Source organism: Rana temporaria, chromosome 2 (assembly GCF_905171775.1).
Source record: "Rana temporaria chromosome 2, aRanTem1.1, whole genome shotgun sequence".
Lineage (NCBI taxonomy): Eukaryota > Metazoa > Chordata > Amphibia > Anura > Ranidae > Rana > Rana temporaria.
In genome coordinates this window covers 413,410,017-413,429,433 of record NC_053490.1, presented here as the reverse complement: position 1 = coordinate 413,429,433, position 19,417 = coordinate 413,410,017, and the positions used below count along the sequence as shown (strand labels likewise).

General features: G+C 44.0%; 1 protein-coding gene across 1 annotated transcript in view; it reads right to left on the bottom strand.

The window, feature by feature from the left end:
- The window catches only part of DHRSX (dehydrogenase/reductase X-linked), a 631,492-nt gene extending 613,653 nt beyond the window's left edge, over positions 1 to 17,839 (bottom strand). The window contains exon 1 of the mRNA XM_040338182.1: positions 16,850 to 17,839. The gene's annotated coding sequence lies outside the window, so the exon portion shown is untranslated. The remainder of the gene's footprint in view (positions 1 to 16,849) is intronic.
- Positions 17,840 to 19,417: the final 1,578 nt, after the last annotated feature.

Sequence of the window (19,417 nt, the reverse complement as noted above, 5' to 3'; positions counted from 1 at the left end):
GCGCCACCTATCAATGCCGATCAGTGCTGTCTATCAGTGTCACCTACCAGTGCCCATCAGTGCCACCCATCAGTGATCATCAGTGCCACCTAGCAGTGCCGCCTATCAGTGCCACCTATCAGTGCCCTTCAGTGCCTACCCATCAGTGCCATCCATTAGTACAGCCTATCAGTGCAGCCTCATCAACGCACATCAATGAAGGAGAAAAAACACATTTTCAAAATGTTATAACAAACTACGAAACTCTTTTTTTCCCCCAACATTTTCAGTCTTTTTTTGCAAAAATTAAAAAACCCAGCAGTGAATAAATGCCACCAAAATTTGTGTGAAAAAAAAAAAAAAAATACAAAAATGTAATTTGGGTATAGTGTTGCATGACCGTGCAGCTGTCATTCAAATTGTGCTGAAAGCTGAAAATTGGTCTTGGCAGGAAGAGAGTTTAAGTGCCCAGTAAGCAAGTGATTAATAATGTTGTCTTTTTAAACAGGTCTTTATGGGATTAAACACGTGAGATTAATCTACAATACAGTATACCATCTAGAAGTCTCCAGATTATATCATTTATAAATCCCTAAAGGGGCAAAAAAAGGCTAAATCAGCTTAAATACAAAATAATTGTTTGTGAAATAAAAATCAACAGATTAGTTTCACGAAAAGACTATGACAAAATCTTGTGGTTGCCAGCACACACAAGTGGGCTTAAATTGATACCAAGCTCACACTGTTTCATTTACATTGTCCCTTCTATTTCTGTACATGGATGATCGCACTGTAATTATTTTAATTTAAAAAAAAAAACATCTAAGTACTTTTTTCCTAATCCATATAAAGCTGTCACATGACCCAGATCTTTCCCAGCCTGTCTGTAGGTAAACATGAGCAGGAGGAGCTTCTAGTCCTCTGCTGTTGGTCACATGTTCAAAATAAATAAAAAAAAAACAGCCTTTGGAATGCATAGTAAAAATAAATAATTAATATCAATAAACGGTTTTATATTGTCATGCACATATATATTTAAAATCAAATCATTATTATTGTTTGGAAATAACCTGGTGTGGGCAGATTTCTGCCAGTCACAGACTGTGTAACGCCCCTCCAGCCTGTGTCTTAGAATATGAGGGAGGTGAAGCCTTCATTAATCTACATGTAATATCCCACCCTAATTGTGTTTAGCCGTTTAGTGGGCATGGAAAAGGAGGGAGGGGGTGGGTTGTCATTTACCACTGTGTATATACCCATATGTGTGACTCTATAGTCACATGAGCTGCTCAAATGTGATAGAGAGGAAATGCTCAGCATAGAAACTCACTGAAAACTGAGCATGTGCAGAGTTGCCACTACAACTGCAAAATCCCTAGCTGAATTGGGCACGTGGACAGAAGGCTGAGATAGAGAGCAGCAGGATTAACCAGGTTTTTTGTAGAATAAAAAAAAAATCACATAGTGACTGAGTATGACAGCATGTAAAAGAATTTATTGATCGTTTTTATGATGTGGGTTTAGTGACTCTTTAAGGCCTCTTCACATGTGTGTTGCTTATGAAAAACAAAGCAATGCTCATTAAAGTGGATTTAAACCCCAATTTTTTTTTTTTTTTTGCTGTCACAATGTAGAGTAAAAGATTTCCTATCATATGTGCCCAGTCTTGCCACAAAGAGTTAATCCAGCTCTGAGCAATCCTCTTTTATTGTTCAGTGAGATAAAACGGACTAACAGAGAAAAACCTTAGTCCGTTCCGCCCCCTTGCTGTGAGTGACGGATTATTTACATATCTCATGCACTAGCTTGGAGACAGGCATTATTTTTGAATTCCCACCCCCACTACTTTTCTGAAGTTATGTGGTTACTTTTCTGGATTTTGACTGGATGTTAGTGATCATAGCAGAATTCAGTGTAAGGGGAGTGTAGAGGTGGGCGGGGAGTCTACTGACATCACGACTCCACCCACGAGCTCCAGATACAAGCCCACCCACAGAATCTGCAGTTTTTCAGTTCTTATAACAGACAGAGGGGAGACATTTGACAGGTAAGGATACATGTAGGAGGCATCTATATCCTTATAGATCAGCACTATGGGAGTAGTTTAGAAAGGATGAGAGTGGGTTTACATCCACTTTAATGCTTCTATAGCATGTTGTTGTGTTTTTGAAGCATTCAAAAAGTATCAAGAATGTATGATACATACCCTGAATGTGTTATTTTTCTTGTGAGAAAGTTCACACTTGCAACTGGCCCTGGCGTTCCGCAACTGCCGGGTGGCCCCAGCGAGGTTACTGGCCGCAGGGTACTGAGCTGAGAGCATCTGTTTCATACAGCCCACAGCCTGCACTGACAGTCCCCCCTCCCTCCGACAAATGGGAGAGGAGAGAGCTGATCTGCTCCTTCTCCTCCTGCCCCTCTCCTCCTGTATACACCACGGGAAGTGTGAAGCTAAGCAGCTGAATTTGATCATTCAGCTGCTGGGCTTTACACTTCCCATGATGCACACACAGGAGGAGAGGGGCAGGAGGAAAGGGAGCAGATTGTCTATCTTCTCTCCCATCCGTGTAAGGGAGGGGGAAACTGTCAGTGCAGGCTCTGGGCTGTATGAGAGAGATGCTCTCAGCTCAGAACCCTGCTGAGGAGGATCTGATGAAGAGGCACTGATAGGCGGCACTGATAGGCAGCACTGATAGGCGGTACTGATAGGCAATGATAGGCAGCACTGATGGGCACTGATAGGCGGCACTGATAGGCTGCACTAATAGGCATCATTGATGAGCACTGATAGGTGGCATTGATAGGCGGCACTGATAGGTGGCATTGATGAACACTGATAGGTGACACTGATAGGTGGCATTAATGAGCAATGATAGGCGACACTGATAGGCAGCACTGATGGGGCTGCACTGATGACCAGTGCCCTGATTATCAGTGTAAACAATGTATTGACAGTCTTGCCAGTTAATGGCTCTCCTTTCCTTACACAGATGCAGTGTGGGAGGAAAGGACTGCCGATTAACTGGCAAGTCACATGGTAAAGGGCCGCTGTGAATGGCCCTTTACCATTATCTGTGATCAGCTGTGTCCATAGGACACAGCAGTCGCAGAGTATGCTGGATGCACGTCCCAGGGGATACGTGGGAGGCAGAACTGGAAACCCAGCCTTCAATGCCTGCCATGAATATTACAATGGGCACCACACAGTGCAGCACACACAAGAAAGGTACTGTATTATTGTGTTGTATTGTTTTGTGTTAAAAAGTTATCAACTCGTCGCTTTCAAGAGGGATTGACGCTTATCGGCTGCCTCTATTCATTTCAATGATAATGCGCCGTAACTACACCTTGACCTAAAGCATTTTCTGGCACGTTAGTGAAGCATTTATTGACATACATGAATGAGCCCAAAGAAGCGTTTTTTTGTTTTTTTTAATAGAACTGCAGGTACCTACTGTATATTGGTACAGTTGAACCTCAGATTATGAGCATAATCTGTTCCAGGAGTATGCTCGTAATCCAAAGTACTCGCATATCAAAGCTAGTTTTCCTATTGAAGTCAATGGAAACAAAAATGATTTGTTCCGCATTGACTTCAATGGGATGCAATACCAAATGCGACCAGAGGTGGGGGGCGCCAGAGATCACCAAAAACGGACGAAAAGGCCAGAGGACACTTCGGCTCGTTTCCTGTGCCCCCGTACCTCAGGCCAAATGAGGTACTGCAGGCCAATGTTTGGCTTTTCTCTGCTCCTGCGCCCCCATACCTCAGGCCAAATGATGTACTGCAAGCCTATATAGCTTGAATTCTCGTCTTCGAATTTGAGTCAGAATAAAAAAAAAAAAGCTCGCAAATCAAAACGCTCTCAAACCAAGTTACTCTTAAACAGAGGTTCCACTGTACTTATAATAAGTACTTTATGGCAACATCCCATGTGTCCTTTTTCACACTGGGAGAGTCTGTGCAGTGCAGGAAATCTGGAGTTGTGTTTTGATTGGTTGATGATGTAATTCAAAGTGCACCAGAACCCTCCTATCTCTTTTTTAGCCAAGGAATCTATCATCTTAGTCTTTGTGTGATCTTCAACTGCCATGGTGCTGCGCATGTGATTTGAATGGTTGAGAGCACAAGCAAATGTGACAGTTACTTTCTCGGCACGTACAGGGAATGTAACTGTTTTCTAAAACTGTTAGGGCCGTTTCACACAGGCGGACGAACGGTCCGTTTTTTACAAGTCCGTTTATGGACTCACAATGCATCCCTATGGGATTGTGGACGTTAGCGGATAAGCATCCGCTAACGTCCGTAAAGATTCGCCTCCGCAAAGATCCGCTTTTTCAGACGGAAGAAACCCCTATTTTTCTTCCGTCTGGCAGAACGGATCGGATGAATACGGACACATGGTCCGTATTCATCCGATTCACCATAGGGGAGAGCGGAGGAAAGACAGGGCGGTCTCTGCACAGTGTATTCATTCTGGGACAATACAATGTCATGGAATGAAATAGAGGACACAGTCACCCCCTACTAACTAATAACTACATTTCTGGAACTGGTTGCTAGGGCCAGCGCTGCCTGGCATCTTGCAACCAGTGACAATTTACTCTCAGACAGTAAGACCGGGAGCGAGACCTGCGCCTAGTGCAGCACTTCTGTCCCCACCCACCTCGGCACCTCCTCCTTCTCCGGCAAGTAGCAGGGACTGGTGTGATCTTCACTCTCCAGATAGTGACGCCACTCCTTTCCTTCTACGCACGTGGCTCATGCAGTGGGAGTGACAGCAGCACGGCATCTGGTGGCAGGCTATGGGTGGCAAGTGGCACATCCACCTGACAAATAACCCGCCGCCAAATTCCCCATTAACCCAGAGACTACATTTCCGCCCCTCCTATTTTTTTGGGGGGGGGAAGGTGAAAGAAGGGGGGGTGTGTCCCTGAATGGCAGTTTGGAAATGTGGTCACACTACATGTAACATGATCTGTGAATTGGGTAGAGTCTGGAAAATGAAAAGATTCTCTCCCCCATTCACAGATTGCGTTACGTGCAGTGTACCGTATTTATCTGGGTATAGCGCGCACTGGCGTATAGCACGCACCCAGTTCTAGAAGGGAAATTTCCTGTAAAAAAAAAAAATTACTTACAGTTTAAATGTCCCTCTTCGGTGTCTTGCCCGGCGTCCATCGGCGGCCTTGTCCGGTCCGGCGTCCGTCTTCGGCCTTCGTGATGTCCTCCCCGCTTCTCCCGCGCTGTCTCCGAGCTGTCTCCGAGCGCCGCCACCGACATATACCGGGCGCAGTACACTCGGGTACACTCGGCTAGGCTCGGCCACGCCTGGCCACGCTCGGCTCCTCTCGCAGGGCATGACCGCGAGCGGAGCCGAGCCTAGCAGAGTGTACCCGAGTGTACTGCGCTCGGTATATGTCGGCGGCGGCACTCAGAGACAGGGGATCGGCGTATAACGCGTACCCACGATTTTCCCCTGTTTTTAAGGGGAAAAAAGTGCGCGTTATACACCGATAAATACGGTAATCAATGTACATTCTTTTCTCAATAGTGGAAGAAGAGAAGAGTCCCGCTGTCTGTGTCAATGGACAGGGGGAGCAGCAGGGATCGGGAGAGAGGATTTTTAAATCCTTTACAATCACTTTAACTCGGGGTTATGAATATTAACTCCCTCTGCACCAAAAGTTCAGCAGCAGGAAGAGGACCTGTCAGCACGACACAGAAGTTTTCTACAGAATCCACGAACAGACATGACAGACAGACTTTAGACATACTTCATTACAGGTAAGTGATGTGACTGTAGCTAAGGTGGCAACATCATTTTTTTGACTAAACTTAAACTTTAAGATGTTTTAGCAGTAGAAATTGTTATACCTTAACAAAGAGGACCTGCACATCCTCGAAACTTGTGTTGGTGATTGCTGTTTGCAGTAAAGTTGCTTGATCATACATGGGGTGCTGGCCTTTCTTCATGCTGAGTTTCTAGCCGAGCCATCAATGATCATGCACCTTGGAAGCATGGGTGTCCGCTCCATAGGACAAGGGGGGGCAATTGACCCCTCCTGGAAAATCAAGAAGGTGTTGAAGAGTGAAGAGCGCCGCGGTGACAGGCAGGTTAGAACAGGGAGAGAGAGGTGAGCTGCTGGCCGTGGCATTGCAGGGCGGGGGGGGGGTGGTCTGGTAAGGGGTGACACCACTGCACCTGACCAACAAACCCCTTCTCTCGTGGCCGTGGGCTGTCTGAGCGGCCCTGGGCCGGATGTCACACAGGCACAGCGAGCAGAGTGAAGCCGCTTCCCCCTCCAGTGTTTATGTGTACACAGGGGGAGGGAACCTGCTGTGCCGCGCTGATGGGGTACTGAATGGGATGGGGGAGGGAAGGTGTGTCTGTGCTGGAAGGGGGTGTTTGTGCTGAAGGGGAGGTCTGTGCTTAAAGGGGGCCATCTGTGCTGAAGGGGGGGTCTGTGCTGAAGTGGGAGGTCCATCTGTGCTGAAGGGAGGGGTCTGTGCAGAATGGGGGGATCTGTGCTGAATGGGGGGGTCCATCTGTGTTGAATGGGGGGGGTCTGTGCTGAAGGGGGGGGTCCATCTGTGCTGAAGGGGGGTCTGTACATTCTCTAGGCTATATTTATATGGGCATGGAGTGAAGCTGAATTATCTCAAGAGCTATTTTACACTGCCAGCTGGCTGCGTTATCGGTAAAACGCTTTACCATCATTTTAGCTGCGTTATTCGGTCGCTAGTGGGGCGCTTTTAACCCCGCACTAGCGTTTGAAGAAAGAGTCAAATGCGACTGTGTATCGCCGCTGCCGAATCGCCCCCCCCCCCCCCCCCCTTGAAAAAATTTCAGCGGACGCCCATGCTTGGTAGGTAGAGGTGAGGGGTTTGAGTGCATTATAGATACAGCTTTCTTTTTCATACCTATCACTACTATTGATATCTATACAGAAAGATTTCTTAGGCATGTACAAAGTGCCAAAACCCATAGACACCAATTTCATCTTTTATCACTACAGAGTATTTCAAAATGAAAGATGCTTGTTGATTGGTTGCCATGGATTACTGCACTCTGTGGGGTTAATTTAGTAAAGGCAAATTAACTGTGCACTTTTGATGAACTCTGCAAGAGCAGTTGCTCCAGAGCTTAGTAAATGAGCAGAAGCTCTGCTGACCTCCATCATCCAATCATGTGCAAGCGAAAATGCTGTTTTTTTTAACATTTTCCTTGCATGTGATTGGATTTTCTTTGCAAAGTGAAGCTTTGTCTCATTTACTAAGCTCTTTTTTTTTTTTTTTTTTTTACGGAGGAGCTCCGCTTTAAGAATAAAAGCAAACATTTGCTGTATTGCAGATTACTGACTTTTTGATGTGATGGCTGCATTTGTTTTCTTTTTTAAGGCTTTCTTTCCTTTATTCTAACTTGGTGATCTAACCAGTAAGTCTGTTATTTTTAAACAGAACAAGCTGTCTAGGTGTATCGGTTAGAGGGCTGAGACAAATTATTGACCACTGATAGGGGTCCTTACAATGGTCATCTTTTTTTTATTTATGTAACGCCTTTATCCCAAAAGGGACAAAACTGTTGCTGTAACTAAAGTGTTAGCTGGAGTTTGGCTTCAATTTGTTTAGTGTATCTGAATCTACACTTCCCTCCCTCCATATTGGCAATGCTGCTGTCCAAAGGTGTCTCTGCTGCTCTTTCATCCAGAGTATAAGCTCTCTAATACAGAAATGGTGTTACTGACCAGATCACCAGGTGCACACATGAGGAAAAACTAATGCAACCACCACATCAAAGGATTGATAAGGTGAAAAATAATACATTTTTTGGTTTTGGTTTGAATAACATTTTAATGTGTTTCTTAACCACTCAGGTGATCTATAAGGCCTCGTACACACGATAGGTTAAACAGAGGACAACGATTCCTAAGCGATAGAACAAAACCGATCGTTAGTATGCACAACCATCGGTTAAAAATCCACGCATTCTCAGAATCAAGTCGACGCATGCTTGGAAGCATTGAACTTCGTTTTTTTTTTCAGCATGTCGTTGTGTTTTACGTCACCGCGTTCTGACACGATATTTTTTTTTAACCGATGGTGTGTAGGCGCGACGGACCATCAGTCAGCTTCATCAGTTAACCGATGAAAACGGTCCATCGGTCCGTTCTCATCGGATGGACTGATCGTGTGTACGTGGCATTAGGCTATTGCTGGCTCTCTAGCGTGTGAACCAGCAGGCTCCCCATGAGAACCCAGCCTTGCTTGATCAGAATCCATGAGCTCTATCCAGCCTACTCTGCCTGCTGGCCTTTAGCCCAGGGTCGGATCCAGAGTCTAGTCTCGGGAGGGGCACTACCCGAGAATTTTTTTTGGGGGGGCAATTTATCAGGGAAATTACTGGAGTTAGCACTTCAATGATGACGGCACCATGGTTGTTATGGTGTCAGGATGATTAAAGCGCGTTATTTCTATTATTACATTGTAATATAAAATTAAATGGTTCAACTCACCATAATGCAGAATCAGTGGGCGATCTTCAGTGCCCGCAAATTCCGAAACTAAAACAAATTTCTCAGGGGTGGCAATTGCCCTGTTGTCCCCCCACCCCCCTGGATCCGCCCCTGTTTTAGCCTAGGTTCACATTGGTCAAATTGATTCCCAAAAGTATGTCCTGCACTAATTTTGGCAACTTCGGATGTGATTTTAATAGGCGTGTGTGCAGGAACCCGCACAGACATCTCTCAAATCGCCCCCAAAGTCAGACTACATTACCAGGTTGAAATCTTTCTAAATCTTTTTAACCCACAGCAATGTGAACCTAGGCTTTAACCAGTTTATTTCCCTAAGCACTAGACCATGTCTAATGCCCTGTACACACAACCGGGATCCCAGGGGGAAAGCCGACAACCTGCTCGGTAACTTTCCCCCTGTACACACCAGAGGTTTTCCTGTCAGGAAAACTGCGGTAAGAGCTTTGGCCGGGAACCCCGGCCGTGTGTATGCTCCACCGCATTGTTTCCCATAGGAAAACTGCTGGGAAAAAGACGGGCTGGGAATCGCGGCAGGAAAATAAAGAACATGTTCTCTTTTTTCCCGCCACAATTCGCAGCAGTTTTCCTGTCAGGAAAACTGCCATGGAGCATACACACGGCGAGTTTTCCCAGCCAAAGCTGTCATGGCAGTTTTCCCGACGGGAAAAACAGTTATGTGTACGAGGCATCAGAGTAGTCCTCCCATTGGAAAGTAATAACACAGTACACACCAGACTCCTTGAAAGCAGCAAACAGATTTTACCGAAGAAGAGTTCTCGGAAAGGCGACCGTCTTTGTAAGTCTGGCCAAGCTTATTGTTTGTTTTTACATATTGATTGATGTATGCTGTAGCAGCATTTTAGCATTACTTTGATACTTTAAATCCAATAATAAAATATTACACTTTAGAGGACTTTCGGGGCTCTGTGTGGTGAGCTTTTTTATGTAGCCTTCAAAGTCATAAGAGGAAGACTACAAATCAGAGGAAGCTGAGTGGATTGTTTGTAATGGAGATCTTATTGAGGCGCTTGTACCATATAAGTCTGGTGAGTGCATAATTATTGGTGGAGGTTTCACATCACTGGATTCCTAGACACTTGGTGGAACATAGCTTTCTTTTAAGATTACTATTTTTGATATATGTTTGGAATATCTAAAGCCTCGTACGAAACACATCGTTTTCCTCATCGAGTTCCTTGTTAGGCTGTCGAGGAACTCGACAAGCCAATTTTCTCCATTCCCGTCAAGGATATAGAGAACATGCTCTCTTTTTGGCTCATCGAGTTTCTCGACAGTTTCCTCAATGAAAATGTACAGACGACCGGTTTCCTCGGCAAAAAAATATGTCGTGTGTACGAGGCTTAAGTCTGGTGAGTGTATAGTAAGACCCGCCGATATTTCTGCACATGGTGGACATCTTTCAACTACAATTTTCTTTATTATTGCATCAATATTTTGACTCATTTCTTTTGTCACTTATGTTTAAATGGTTGGATGTAAAAGCTGCATTTGCGTTTAATAGATTTATATACAAGGCTTTGTATGGTCCTTGTGTGCTAGCATCTATATCGTTTTAGGCGCTGACCATTTATTTGTGTTTTTCCATAGTTGTTCTCGCCTATATCCCCATCTAGGTCCCATCCCGGTGCTATTTACGGGTGGGGGCTCCACCAATCCAGTGCAGTGATGGCCCTCTGAGACCACTGGTCCCCTTAATTCCCCTTCACTGATGTCTGTCTTCTACTTGGTCCTGAGAGGACCTTGCCACTGGCCTTTCAATAGGAAGTGTCCATATCATGCCGGCAGGGATGTGGACGCCCAAAGAAGAACACAGCAAGAAGAAACCAGAAGAGTTCAGGGTCATAGCACCATGTGACCATGGCTACACTAAGGTAAAAAATGCTTTTAGATTGGGTTGTTACTTAACATAATATACACACAGGGACCATTACCACACATAAAACCTCTTTAATGCTCCACACTTTAAAGGGTTACTAAAGGAAAATAATGTTTTCCTTTAAAATAAAAAACATGTTATACTTACCTCTACTGTGCAGTTAGTTTTGCACAGAGTGGCCCCGATCCACATCTTCTGGGGTCCCTCGGCGGCTGTCTCTGGTCCTCCCCGCAAGTACTCACCACAGTAATGCGAGAGCGCTCGCATGGTGGTAATTGCGTAATTGAGTAATTGCGGGCGCGCTCCCGTGATACATCGAGCGGCCATAGCCGCTCACTGTATCACTCAGCCCCGCACCTCGGCGCGCTGCGTCACTGGATGTGATTGACACCAGCGCCAGCCAATGGCTGCACTGCTCTCAATCCATTCGCTCTAGCCAATCAGCGGCCAGGCTGAGCAGCGAAGAGGATCTCGGGACCACGCGCGGGACTTTCAAGGGGGTCAGGTAAGTATAACGAGGGCTCGGGGGGGAGGGGGACATCAGCATCAGATGTTTTTTCACCTTAATGCATAGATTGCATTAAGGTGAAAAAATGTTTTACTTTACAACTCCTTTAAGTTCGTTTTAGAACTTTAAGACTACATTTGGTGACAATTTAGAGAAAGGAATGTTTTTTGTGTTGTCTAAATCACACTTTTATGTCTCATCGTTTTTCACTGTTTTGCAAACATGCACATTTGGTGTGAAAACATAAATTTAGCCATACAGTTTTAGTTTAAATCAAAAATGGTAAAGTGCCTAAAGGGGTTATAAAGGTTTATTTTATTTATTTTTTAAATAACAAACATAACATACTTACCTCCACTGTGCAGTTCGTTTTGCACAGAGTGGCCCCGACCCTCGTCATCTGGGGTCCCTCGGCGGCTGTCTTGTCTCCTCCTCACAAGAGCTAACCCCCCTCTGGGAAGCGCTCTCCCAAGGGGGTTAGCTTGTGATACAGTCGGCGGCCGCCCCCCGGTACACTGCGTCATTGATTTGCTTGACAGTAGCAGGAGCCAATGGCTGCGCTGTTATCAATCATCCAATGAAGAGCCCACAAGAGCTGGGGGGGAAAGCAACGTGGGATTGCGCCCACGGAGATTTGGACCTCAGGTAAGTAAAACGGGGGCTCGGGGGGGCTGGAGAGTGCAAGGATGCATTAAGGTGAAAAAACACAAAGCTTTACAACCCCTTTAAGCTTTTGGTGTACGTTGGGACTCATTCATACTAGTATGATGATTCATACCAATTTGCTGTGGTAACACATATTCTAGTGCACTGAATTTGAGAAAATGCTTCAGGTCCAACTTTTGGTCAGTTTTGGAGCATTAGGCAGCTAATTCAAATGAATAGGCTGCCGGAACCTAATGAAATTGAATGCACGACAACACTTGTTAATACATACGTGCTAAATGCACCACAACAAACTGCCCAGGTGTGAATGGACCCTTACAGGTAAGTAAATCTTTTCTTATTAATTGAATTTAGCAGAACTAAATTAACCCCAGAAGTATATCTTTAGCCAACACTTCATACAGCTTTGGACAGGATTTGATGAGTGTATGACCAACTTTAAGGCATTATTAAACCCAAAACCAAAAATTGTATATATTGCAGCTTTCCAATCATTAGATGTGTGGTTTATTTTTTTAGGCTTTTTTCCCCCGTGTTTTCACCTGGTGATCTAGCCAGTAACACACCTCCTGTATTAAAGTTCCCCCACTCTGGGTGCACAAAGGGCACCTTTGGATAGCAGCATTGTCAGCCTGGGAGGTCAGGGTGTCCCCAGGATGAGATGTGAATAGAAAGCCTTATCTCATGTACTATGTCCTGGAGCAACTTCACTTGCAAAGTGCACAGTCTATTTGCCTTTAGTAAATCCGCCCCCTGTATTTCTAGGTATGTTCATTTGCCTCCTGGTGTCACTTTAATTGTTTTTTGTTCATTACAGGTATACTTTAAGTCCAGACGTATTTGTTATTTTTTAAGGAAACCCATAGTAAAATTTCTTCTGCAATGCCTAGTTGTCTGGCTGTCATCTTAGTCTCTTGGCTTCACTACATTCTTCACCACACTGACCCAGATCAAATATAAGATCAGCAGATCTGAATTAATTTCAGCAATATTTACTGGATATTTGTCCTGTGTGAGTAGGACAGGAAACAAACTTTTTGTAGAAGGAGGTAGCATATGTATTTTCTTGTTTTTGTCTTATTTTTTAGCTCCAGTTTTGGAGATTGCATTTGGTTTATATGTTGCTAATGATTATGTTGATATAATTGTTGTGGGAAATACAGTTTTGTTAAAAAATACATTTTTAGATAAATGTAACCCCACTTACTGTATCTCTAATCCTGAACTTTTCTTAACCCCTGTTTCATTTACCTGAAACTATTGTCACATGATCATCGAGCGCTGGGTCCCCTGCTTTGTTTACTTCCTGGAGGGGTCCTTCTTTCAGGTGTCCAGGTCACTAGACAATTTCCATTGGCTGTCCAGTGGAGGGGTTCTCTCAGGATCCAGAAGATTGCTGACAATTGGACCAAGAGCACCAAACTAAGTTAACGTGCAGCACTGAACTAGTGGTCCTTGCAGATGTAAAGGGCATCAGCAAGGGACCCGTATGGGGGAACTGAGGTGAGTATGATAGGAACAGGGGGAAGGCAGTTTCTATCCCCCCTTTTGCTCATGGGAGAGCGGCGGGAATGGCGGTTTTAAGTCACCCCTGAGGAGCCTTATGCTCTCAGGGGGGACATAGTAGGACTCACGTGGCCTGGGAGAGGGGTACAGGTGACCTCTCCTGGGTCTTGTGTAAAAGCCAGAGAAAAGACAGTTTAAACTGGTCAGAACTGGCCTGTTTAGGGCTATAAAATAAGGGTTCCGTCGCTATCAAGCTCATTCGCCTCAGAAAACAGGAGCTGTGGAGGAGCTGTGGTGTCCCCCCCCCCCCCTATTAATATTTTGTCGCAGCTGTTGATATGTGGTAGTGTCACCTTGGTATAAAAAACAAAAACAAAAGGGGACTAGCCGTTTGATATGTTAAATATTTAAAAAGGTGTTTTGATGATTAATGTTTGATTGAAGTTGGGAAGTTTGTGTTTGCAGCCTGAGCCGTAGGCTAGCTCAAAGCTTATTTATATCTGAATTTGATTGAATGATTTTATTCTCAATTGTTTGAAACCAATAATAAACCTAATAAGGCCTTTAATATCCAACAATTGTCTGCTGTCTATTTATTTAAGGTTTAGGTGTTATTTCTCATCTGCTGTCCCATAAGTGACTTCACCAGGTAAGGTAAATTGAACAGAAGTGGTTAGGAGGGTAGGATGCGGAAATTATAGATTTAGTGCAGAGTTGAGCTTCCTGGAAGCGTCCTTCTTCCAGGTGTCCAGGTCACTGGCTGCATGACCTGGACAATTTACATTGGCTGTCCAGCGGAGGGGTTCTCTCGGGGTCCAGAAGACTGCTGACATTGGACCAAGAGCAGTGAAGGGGACTGTGTTAATGTGCAGCACTGAACTAGTGGTCCTTGCAGATGTAAATGGCATCAGCAAGGGACCAGTATGGGGGAACTCAGTAGGGTTGCCACCTCATCCCTTTAAACCCGAACACATATGAATTACACAGGTTCTGAGGCTAATTTATTGCAGATAAGGCACCACAGTGCCGGCCCAAGACATTGTGCTGCCTGGGACCAAGAATGAAATGCTGCCCCCCCCCCCCCCCAGAAAAAAAATCACGCCAACCAAAATGCCCCCACATTCTTTATTTTATATCATGATAACTAAAGGGGACCCGTCATGGCTCTATACATGTATAAAGGAGTATAAAGAGGACCTGTCATTGCTCTATACATGTATATAGAGGACCTGTCATTACTCTTTACATGTAAAGGAATATCAAGAGGACCTGTCATGGCTCTATAAATGTATATAGGACTATAAAGGGTACTTGACATGGCTCTATGCATGTATAAAGGAGTATAACGAGGGCCTGTCATGGCTCTATACATGTATAAAGAGGACCTGTCATGGCTCTATACATGTATATAGAGGACCTGTCGAGACTCTTTACATGTAAAGGAATATAAAGAGGACCTGCCATGGCTCTATAAATGTATATAGGAGTATAAAGAGGACCTGTCATGGCTCTATACATGTATAAAGGAGTATAACGAGGGCCTGTCATGGCTCTATAGATGTATAAAGAGGGCCTGTCATGGCTCTATACATGCATATAGGCGTATAAAAGGACCTGCCATGGCTCTCTACATGTATCCAGGAGTATAAAGGGACCTGTGAATTGCCGGCGGCCACAATGTCTTTTGCGCAAACTAATCAATGTACGCTAATTGTGTTTTTTTTTTTGGGGTACCAAAAATATGTAGAAGAATACATATTGGCCTAAACTGAAGAAAATAGTTTATTTTTCTAAATTTTGGGGATATTTATTATAGCAAAAAGTTCAAAGAAATATATATTTATAGCACAAAAAATAAAAACCGCAGAGGTGATCAAATATCACCAACAAAAAGCTCTATTTGTGGGGGGAAAAAAAGACATCAATTTTATTTGTGTGGCGGAACGGGCTGGCGGGCAACAGTATGCTACACCCCTAAAAGTGCTGCCTGGTACCCATGGTACCACCCGGTCCCATCATAGGGCCGGCCCTGAGGCACCAAGTAGGTTTAATTACCACCTTAATCAGCCACAGAACCTGTGTAATCAATATGTGTTCAGGTTTAAAGGGATGAGGTGGCAACCCTAGAACTCAGGTGAGTATAAGTGACCAGGTCAGGTAATTGAACACAAGTTTGTAGGAGGGTAGGATGCGGAAATTATAGATTTAGTCCAGAGTTGAGCTTTAGATATTTACAGGAGTATTATAGGATACACAAAATCTGCTTTTAAAAAAAAAAAAAACCTTATCTTGAGATGGGAGGCAATTGTTGCATCAGTGTACGAGGAAAATGGAAATACATAGCTTGGCCGTGAAGAAAACGTAAAAAGTGAGCTGGGAAACAACAGTGAAAGGGTTACACATTTAATCTCCCACACCTAGCACCCAATTAACATGTCTGAGTACTGTATTAAACTTTCCAACCTAGCTGAACATCTCGTCCAACTTAGAAATAATCCATTTAGCTCAGACTATGCAACATTTAGCCAAAAGATGCACAAGAACGCCTGGGCTATTGACTTGGTATGGTGTGTGTTTATCATTCACAGTACAGCTGCCAGTGCCACAGGCTCTGACAGAACACCATATAAAAGGCTAATGTCTGAGGTAAGCTTTTTTTTTTTTTTTTTGCCGGCGAACTGCATTTTGATAAATATACCTCATTTAAAAGAAGCTGTGTCCGTTCTTTCAGCCTCGCCATCTTTGTTGTAAGCATTTCCAAGCTAAGCGTTGACAAACTATTTGGATTTTCAATGACTTATCCTGCCTTTATCCCGAGGGTTCTCCTTCATCATCGGTATGAGATCGCTGCTGTTATCTCTTGCATATCAATGTGGTCCGCAAAGCATTTTCATGCTTTCTGTCCTTCCCTGTCTCCCTTCATGCACCGAGACAAAACAAATCATGTGTATGCTGGGTGTTTCATGTTCATATCAAGCCCTGCATGCATTAATTCACACCAAAACCTGTCACTTTTCTCTCTTATAACACAATCCTCAGAGAATGTATTAAGCCTTTGCTCCTGTGAAATGGGTCTGTTAGATCCTCAATATAAAAACCTACCTTTTGTCTTACAAAAATATATTGTTTTTAAAATGGCTTGGTGTATAATCAAAGTCTTTTTTTTTAAAAATATTTCACCCTTATGATAAAGTCTAAGGAAGATACAGTAGGGAAATCTGCAAATGATGAGTAATGAATGGAGGTGTTAACCTAAACTGTTGCCCTAAATGACCTCTAACCCTCCTCAAACACCTTAAGATGATGCCTTCCCTGAAGAATGGTTTTAGCCACCACTTAACAGGTATATTGAGCCAGGTTTGATATACCTCTAAAGGTCATTAAAGTTTTCAACGGCTGTTTTTATTGAAATATTGGTTTATTTGGTCTTTGGAGTAGCTTTGTCATTATATGCAAAACACCATCACTCTGTACTGAAAATCATATAATACGTTAAAGGGAAAGAACACATAATAATAGAAATGAAAAGTACGCTAGCCCTGAAATTACATAGAAGAGAAGGGTTCCCCGGTTTGGGCTTATAGGCAGCAGGTAAAACAATAGAAGTATACTTCTATTGTTTTACCTGCTGTCTATAAGCCCAAACCGGGAAACCCTTCTCTTTCATATAATACGTTTACCGCTATTTACAGTTAACAATTCATCGACGACTTCCAAAACCCGTATTTTGTTACTATTGATAAAAGGTAACTTACCGAGTCACCCTGAGTTCTGAAGGTCAGTTTCTGGTCTTTGCTTGTCATGAAAAATAGTGGCTAATGACGGCTTCATTGACTCCTATTGTGACCAACTCTGTTCCTACTCCATTGCCTGGTATCCCATATTAAATTCCATGATCACAATCCACGTCTCTGCAGATATACCACAAGATCACATAGAGGATCAGGAGAATGGCAAAAATAAATAAAGCTACTAGGATAGCCTTGGTCACAGGAGATATGAGCGACTGCATGTCACCTAGGGGTTCAGGTGGAGAGGTCTAGTTGGCAATTACTGTGATTAACGGAGCAAAGGTTAACCGATGGTCTCTGGCACACAAGTGCTGTGGAGCGAAGGTACCAACTAGGACCTGTGGATCCTCTGCATTGCTTCGTGCCAAGTTGAATGAGATGTACAAACGGTGCCTTATTCCCCCGACAGGAAAAAAGGGAAAGAAAATGACAGCTCTTCTATTCACGGGCTCAAAATCTTCTCTGCACACGTCCATCTGAGTCTCCAGCACAAGAGATCAAAGCCTTAACTAGAGCAAAGAGAGGGACTGCGCAGAGGAAACTTAATGATGCTAATAATCCTGCCATGGGAGCAGACCAATCTTCCCGCTTTCTTTTATTCTAGCAGAAGACAAGATGCATTCAAACTTGTGGAACAAAACTGGGTAGCGATTGATGAGCGAAGTAGTCTCCTGCTGTTACATCCATCAAAAGCCATTAGCTGGAGACAATTAGAGAAAAAAAAAAAAAGTGGAAACAGGAAAGAAAGTTGGACAAGTAGAAGGTCAGAGGTTACGGTTGTCTATTATAGCCTAGAAGCTGGAGTTTCAAGTATCAGCATTGTAAAGTTGAGTTAGCATAACTGCATGCAGCAGGTAGTATGCATGAGGGGATAGAGAGACTCCAGCATGTGTGAGACTGAAGCGTGTGTGTGTGTGTATATGTCTGCAGCTTGCTTGCTGCAGACTGAGAAGTAGGTTGATTAGTATTCTACCCAGCAAAGTCTCTCCCTCCCCTACCTCAGTATCTCCCTCTGTCCTCCCCCTTTCTCGCTGCACAGCTCCTCCTCTTGTTTCTCTATCATTCAGTCACCAAACCGCACGCTCTTATCCTCTGGTGTTGTGATTATGTTTTGTTTAGGCAGCGTGCTGCAGGTTATCATACAAATACATGAGCAAAATGAAATGCAGAGATGTTGTGTAGACCAACTGCTACCTATAACTATCATTTTCTGCATTAAAGGGGTTGTAAAGGTAATTATTTTTCCTAAATAGCTTCCTGTACCTTAGTGGAGTCCTCCTTTACTTACCTCATCCTTCGATTTTGCTTTTTTTTTTTTTTTCTTCAATCGTTTTTATAAAATGTTACATGTAAATACAAGTACAATATGAACATTGTACGTCGTGCAACGGCATCGCTGGAATGTTAACATATAACAGAGGAAACAAATAAATAAATAGCTTCCTTTACCTTAGTGGAGTCCTCCTTCACTTACCTCATCCTTCGATTTTGCTTTTTTTTTTCTTCAATCGTTTTTATAAAATGTTACATGTAAATACAAGTACAATGGGCCAGATTCAGGTACATTTACGTTGCGCAGCGTAACGTATCCCATTTACGTTACACCGCCGCAAGTTTACAGCGTAAGTGCCTGATTCACAAAGCACTTACCTGTAAACTTGCGGCGGTGTAACGTAAATCCGCTCGGTGCAAGCCCGCCTAATTCAAATGGGGCGGGCACCATTTAAATTAGGCATGTTACCGCGCCGAACGTACTGCGCATGCTCCGTCCGTCAAATTACCCGACGTGCATTGCGCTAAATGATGTCGCAAGGACGTCATTAGTTTCGACGTTAACGTAAATGGCGTCCAGCGCCATTCACGGACGACTTATGCAAACGACGTGATTTTTCAAATTTCGACGCAGGAACGACGGCCATACTTAAAGCGGGAGTTCACCCATAAAACAATTTTTCCCCTTAGATTCATGCTCGTTTTGTCTAGGGGAATCGGCTAGTTGTTTTAAAATATGAGCTGTACTTACCGTTTTCGAGATGCATCTTCTCCGTCGCTTCCGGGTATGGGTCTTCGGGAGCGGGCGTTCCTTCTTGATTGACAGTCTTCCGAGAGGCTTCCGACGGTCGCATCCATCGCGTCACTAGTAGCCGAAAGAAGCCGAACGTCGGTGCGGCTCTATACTGCGCCTGCGCACCTACGTTTGGCTTCTTTCGGAAAATCGTGACGCGATGGATGCGACCGTCGGAAGCCTCTCGGAAGACTGTCAATCAAAATAGGAACGCCCAGTCCCGCAGCCCATACCCGGGAGCGGCGGAGAAGATGCATCTCGTAAACGGTAAGTACAGCTCATATTTTAAAACAACTAGCCGATTCCCCTAGACAAAACGAGCATCCATCTAAGGGGAAAAAGTTTTATGTACGGGTGAACCCCCGCTTTAACATTTGCTAGTCCACCTAGAGGGCAGCCTTAGTTTTACGCGGCGTATCTCGACGGAAACGTTCATGAATCGCCGTAACTAGTCATTTGCATATTCT